The sequence below is a fragment of the Aquarana catesbeiana genome, linkage group LG10, assembly GCF_042186555.1.
Source record: "Aquarana catesbeiana isolate 2022-GZ linkage group LG10, ASM4218655v1, whole genome shotgun sequence".
In the NCBI taxonomy this organism is placed as follows: domain Eukaryota; kingdom Metazoa; phylum Chordata; class Amphibia; order Anura; family Ranidae; genus Aquarana; species Aquarana catesbeiana.
Genome location: NC_133333.1, coordinates 202,931,194 through 202,937,743, shown reverse-complemented (window position 1 = coordinate 202,937,743; position 6,550 = coordinate 202,931,194). Strand labels below are relative to the sequence as shown.

Sequence of the window (6,550 nt, the reverse complement as noted above, 5' to 3'; positions counted from 1 at the left end):
CTGAAGGAATTCTGTTTATTATTGGTGAGAATTATTATGTATGTGTCAGGCACACAGCTTAATCCCACCAGAAACATACTTCCTGTCCTGGGGCAACAGCACAGAGTCACTGTATCTATATATACGTCAAGGATGTGTTAATGCAGTGCAGTGCTTCTTCTGATCACTAGAGGGAGCTAGGATTGAAGGATCCCTCTTGGGGTATTTGCTGCACCTCGGGGGTTGGGCTTACCAAGCTTTGTCACCATTTACTGTATAAATCTGGAAGACTGACGAATGTCATTTTCTCCTTCCAGATTTTTAAACCAAGGAAAGATTTAAACATGAAGATAGAGGAATTTATTGCCGAAGAAGAAGAAGAAGAAGAAGAAGAAGAAGAAGAAGACTCGGAAAGCTCCACCGGAGACTCGGAAAGCTCCACCGAAGACTCGGAAAGCTCCACTGAAGACGCAGAAAGCTCCACTGAAGACGCAGAAAGCTCCACCGAAGACGCGGAAAGCTCCACCGAAGACGCGGAAAGCTCCACCGAAGACACCGAAAATTGAAGAAGTCAGAATTTTAAGGTCCACACAATATAGGGAGGAGTCTAAATGGCATGGCTTGAACCACTTAAAGTGGAACTATACTCCCCTCACACCCCCGCCGCCCTCAAAATCTAAAACCATGAGGTCAGACTGAGTGCACCCTCTACACCTGCAGCCGTCCGACAACATAGCTAGACAGGTACTCTCCTGAGACAAGCAGCGGCAAGAGGAATGCAGAAGGAATGGGGGGGCATTCCCTCTGCATTCCTCGTCACCATTTATCTCGGGAAAATGCCTAGAGCTGAGAAAAGTGGACATCTCCATCCTAGGCATGTTGTTTGGGGGAAGTGTGGGGGCACCAAGCCTGACTACATAGCTAGGAAGGAGACAGGAACTCTCCGGAGACAAGTCGCGGCAAGAGGAATGTCTCAAGAAAGTTCTGAGGCTGCGCTCAGTCTGACCTCATAACTAGTCAATCAAGATGGCTGAAGATCTGGAACCTAGAAGACAGTGAAGTGAAGAAGGTGGCATGGGTAAGAGGGGAGGCGAGTATAGTTCCACTTTAAGTGGTTCAAGGCATGCCATTTAGACTCCTCCCCCATAGCCCGCGTCTACTCCACATTTCCTGCCCATTGTATGTGCAGCAGTGACTTTGGGAGTGATTGGGATAGGTTGCTTCCTGGAGGGGTGGAGTTTGAGATCAGACCTCTTTCTAAATGGCCTTCTGGATTGTGGGCCCTTGATGTTGTGGTCCTGTCTCTACATTATGAGCAATGTAAAGGGAGATGAACTGGACACTCTAGACTGATGATTCAGGGATTATCCGATCGCCTTATGGGGTCAGGAAGGAATTTTTACCCCTTTGGAGATAATATGACCAAGGGGGGGTTTTGCCTTCCTCTGAATCATCATAAGGTTTAGGGTTCTGAAGCGGTCTCATCTCTGAGGAGTCAGAGATGAATAGATAGATAGATATAGGGGGGGGGATGAGTGATAGATGGAAAAATATTAGATATATAAAAATTTAAATATAGATAGATGTTAGATGGATAGATATGGGGGGGTGATAGATAGATGGATATAGCTAGATAGCAAAGCTCCGGTGGCCTAATGGTTAAGGCACTGGCCTCCTCGGTCAGGGATTGTGGGTTCGAGTCCCACCTGGGGCGATATCTTGCTTGTCTCTTATACCAGGATGTAGGGAGTGATCAACTGAAGGAATAATAACCCCCCAACATTGGTATTAGTGAGGACGGTAATTGCCCCAGCAGAAGTGATCAATTGCAGTAATAATAACCCCCAACATTGGTATTAGTGGGGACGGTAATTGCCCCAGCATGAGAGATCAATTTCAGCAATAATAACCACCAACATTAGTGTCAGTGGTTGCAATCAGAGGAAGTTTGACTTACCTGTAATTTCCATATCTTAGAGCATTGTTTCTCAACCTTTTGCATGTCCTCTGCATTCCTCTTGTCACTATTTGTCTCAGGAAAGTGCCTAGAGCTGAGAAAAGTGGACATCCCCTTCCTAGGTATGTTGTTGGGGAAAGTGTGGGGGCACCAAGCCTGACTACATAGCTAGGAAGGAGACAGGAAATCTCTGTAGACAAGCGGCGTCAAGAGGAATGCAGAAGGAGAGGGGGCATGTCTCCTGCATTCCTCTTATCACCGTTTGTCTCAGGAAAGTACTGAGGCTGTGCTCAGTCTGGCCTCAGTGCTAGTCAGTCAAGATGGCTGAAGAGCTGGAACCTAGAAGACGGTGAAGTGAAGATTTCGAGGGTGGTGGGGTGTGTGAGGGGAGGCGAGTATAGTTCCACTGTAAGTGGTTTAAGGCATGCCATTTAGACTCCTCCCCCATAGCCCGCTCCTCCTCCACATTTTCTGCCAATTATATGTGCAGCAGTGACTCTGGCAGTAATTGGGATAGCTTTCTCCCTGGAGGGGTGGAGTTTGAGATCAGACCTCTTTCTAAATGGCCTTCTGGATTGTGGGCCCTTGATGTTGGGGTCCCGTCTCTACATTCTGAACAATGTACAGGGAGATGAACTGGACACCCTAGACTGATGATTCAGGGATTATCCGATCGCCTTATGGGGTCAGGAAGGAATTTTTCCTCTTTTGGAGATAATATGTCCATCAAAGCCCTAAAATAATTTCATTCTATGGATTTATCTCCAATAAAAATTGATTGTACACTAATTGTACATTTCACAAAATAATAACCCCTCCCCCAAGACAAACAAAAAATACGAGCAAAGCCCCGTGGCCTAACGGGTAAGGTAATGGCATCCTTAGTCAGGGATGTGGATTTGAATTCCATCTGGGGTGCTTAATTCTTTTCTGAACATAAAATACAGACAGAGAACTGACACACCGCCTGAGAGCTTCATTAAATAATTAGAAACCATTAAGACAATTAACACCTTGGTCAGGAGTATACAGTATAATGTATAGAGTGTATATTGTATAGCGTGCAGAGATAAGGAGTATATAATGTATAGAGTGCAGAGGTAAGGAGCAGGGCCTTTTTTCAGCTGGAACTTAGTGGAACTCAGCTCCACCAACTCCGGCTCAGACCCTCTGCTCCCTGCTCACCACTATCACTTGGCTTCTGTGTTTACAAGTCACAGCTTGTCTCCCAACGGCTCCCACAGATCTGATCTCCGGAGTGGATCCCACTTAATGCAGGATGGGGACAAGGAAGATGCAGGTGTCTGGGGTGCAGTGTAGATGCCAACCCCCCCCCCCCCCCCCACTGGATGATCTCCCTGCAAGTGAGAGAGGCAGAGACACCCACAGTGTGTCAGGAGATGCTAGAGTTGGCTGGGCACTTCGGGTTAATACAGCAATAAAAGTAAAACATGTGGAAAATGGTGGAGCTTTTATAAGGAGTGGGAATGAAAGTGAGATTTGGATGGGGGATGCAGAAGGGGATGCAGCAGCTGTGGAAGATGGCTGAACTCTTCACTCTGTGTGCAGCACATCCCTGAACTCTGCACTCTGTATACAGTGAAACCCCTGAACTCTGCACTCCGTATGCAGTGCACCCCTGAACTCTGCACTCCGTATGCAGTGCACCCCTGAACTCTACACTGTGTGTAACCCCTCTGAACTCTGCACATAATGCACTCCTGGTGTTTAATTCCTCCTACTGTTAGTGAAATTTGACCACACCCACTATTCGATGCGGTTTGGAGGGTGTGTGTGGAGAGGGGTTTGAGGAGTTGTGGTCCCAGCACCTATTTTCCGAGAAAAAAAAGCCCTATATATATATATACCCCATTTCCCCAGAAATAAGACATAGCATGATTGTCAGTGATGGCTGCAATATAAGCCCTACCCCCCAAATAAGCCCTACTCTGTTTCCCCAAAAAAATGCTTTACTCTGAAAATAAGACCTACTACAAGGACTTTAACTAGGGCTTATTTGGGGGGGTAGGGCTTATATTGCAGCCATCACTGACAATCATGCTAGGTCTTATTTTCAGGGAAACAGGGTACAATATATATATATATATATATATATATATACACATATATATACACATACATACATACACAGTATATATACACACACTAGACATGTGCAATGTGTTTCGGTCCGAATACAAGTTCAGATGAATTTTTGATTATTCAGAGATTCGGATACATCCGAATCTCCGAATAATCAAAAATGCATCCGAATTTATATGTATATATGAAATCTGTCAAAATTTGCTTTGTTTAATTGTTTTCTAATGAATTCCAACTTTTCAGAACGATTCTACCCGCGTTTGAAAATGCCCAGGTGTGAATGCAGCCTTATAGTCATGTCTATAGTATAGGAAGTTAATAACGTTGGTGATAAACATTGAAGTGATAAAACAGAGAAGTGTTATTTCCCATAATTCATTCATAAACCATATACATCATGACACTGGATTTTTCTTCTGGACCAGCTAACATACATGTACATTACTAGTTCGGAAGCTTATATCGGGCAATGCTCAGCTGCAGGCATAAACCCGGTATTTTTATTTTTTTTCTTCAGCCAGCAGAGCGCTTTTATGTTAAAGCAATACTAGTTGCTAATTAGCCGCTGGATTGCTTTTAAAAGCGGCATAAGGGGGTCCCCCTGCCTCCCGCCAGCCTCCAGTGCTTCTCCGGGCTCTCCCGTCCCAATAGGGAGTAGACATGTGCACTGTTGAAAAATTTGTTTGTTTTTGTTTTTCCAACCAGATGGAATGGGAGAGCCTAGGAGAACGGGGGAGGCCTGTGGCTGAATGCAGCAGGGATCATTTTTTCTGTGCAAAACGCTTCATGGCCACAGCATATATTATCCACCCTTGGCTGATTTGCAAAATAAGGGGAAGAGGTTGGGCACAGTGAAAAGACACATGACGTTTTTACCACCCTCCCAAACACAAGTGTGAGGGCACATTCACATAGGGCACAGGAACCCATGCAGAGATTTTTACCGGCACAATGCTGATGTTCCATTTTTATTAGGACATGCACCCTCAAGACATATTGGGACACAGTGTCTTTGTCCATGCACCCATGTGTCCCAAAAAAAATTAACGGGACACTGGCATCAGGATGCACACAAAACTGTGCCAGTAAAAGTCTGTGCATGGGAGATGGATGTCTGTGCCTTGTGTGAATGAGCCCTAAATGGGTGCCAAGGATGCATTTCACTGTCCCATCATCATTACCATGATAATTACACACAGTACAGGTGATGTGGCTTAAAGCACCTGTACTGTGTGACTATCATGATAATAATGATTGAAATAAATAGCAGCCAAATGTGATCAATGAAGATGATCACATTTAGCTGTGTATAATTCAGTAATTCAGTCATGGGCATCAAGCCAGGGCATGGCATGGGTGAAGGGGGCTTGTGTGCGCCGTCTTGACTGTGACTGTACCTTTTGAGACAGTGGCGTAACTAAAACCTTCAGGGCCCCAATGCAAGAAATCGTGAAGGGCCCCCCTGACCCCTGGACAGCGCTTTTCCTAGGGGGATGTCTGATAAGAGGAGGAGCCGCGAGAGGGACACCAGAAGCCGGTGTTAGGGGCCACTCTGTGCAAAACTAACTGCACAATGAAGTTATGACATGTTTGTTATTTTAAAAAAAAACCTTTACAATCACTTTAAGGGGTTAAAACAGGTGGTCAGGAGGCAACATATTGCCTCTTTACCGGCTGTCAAATGCCTCTAAAAAGTGATCTGAGCATGGATCGCTTTTCAGAGGAATAGCATTTTGTTGTTGGTACATTGAACGAGCAAGAAAAAAAAATCAGTCCTGATTGTACACATATAGGGTGTCAGGATTAAACGTGCATACATAAAATATGCATACATACATCTAAACAGTGGCGGCTGGTGCGCAAAAATTTTTTGGGGGCGCAAACATTTTTTGAAAAAAAATCATCAAATGCAGCCACTGTGCCCATCAAACGCAGCCACTGTGCCCATCAATTGCAGCCACTGTGCCACTTAAATGCTGCCAGTGTGCCATCAAACGCAGCCACTGTGCCAAACGCTGCCACTGTGCCAAACGCTGCCACTGTGCCCATCAAACGCTGCCACTGTGCCCATCAAACGCTGCCACTGTGCCCATCAAACGCAGCCACTGTGCCCATCAAATGCTGCCAGTGTGCCTATCAAACGCTGCCAGTGTGCCCATCAAACGGTGCCACTGTGCCCATCAAACGCTGCCAGTGTGCCCATCAAACGCTGCTACTGTGCCCATCAAATGTTGCCACTGTGCCACTTAAATGCAGCCACTGTGCCCATCAAACGCAGCCACTGTGCCCATCAAACGCAGCCACTGTGCCCATTAAACGCTGCCAGTGTGCCCATCAAACGCTGCCACTGTGCCACTAAAATGCTGCCAGTGTGTCATCAAATGCAGCCACTGTGCCATCAATTGCTGCCACTGTGCCCATAAAATGCTGCCACTGTGCCACTTAAATGCTGCCAGTGTGCCCATCAAACGCAGCCACTGTGCCAAACGCTGCCACTATGCCCATCAAACG

The 6,550-nt window shown here is 46.0% G+C and overlaps 1 non-coding gene across 1 annotated transcript; it reads left to right on the top strand.

Moving 5' to 3' along the window:
- Positions 1 to 1,620: 1,620 nt before the first annotated feature.
- Positions 1,621 to 1,693, top strand: TRNAR-CCU (transfer RNA arginine (anticodon CCU)). The gene has a single exon. It is a non-coding gene; the product is annotated as a tRNA-Arg (tRNA).
- Positions 1,694 to 6,550: the final 4,857 nt, after the last annotated feature.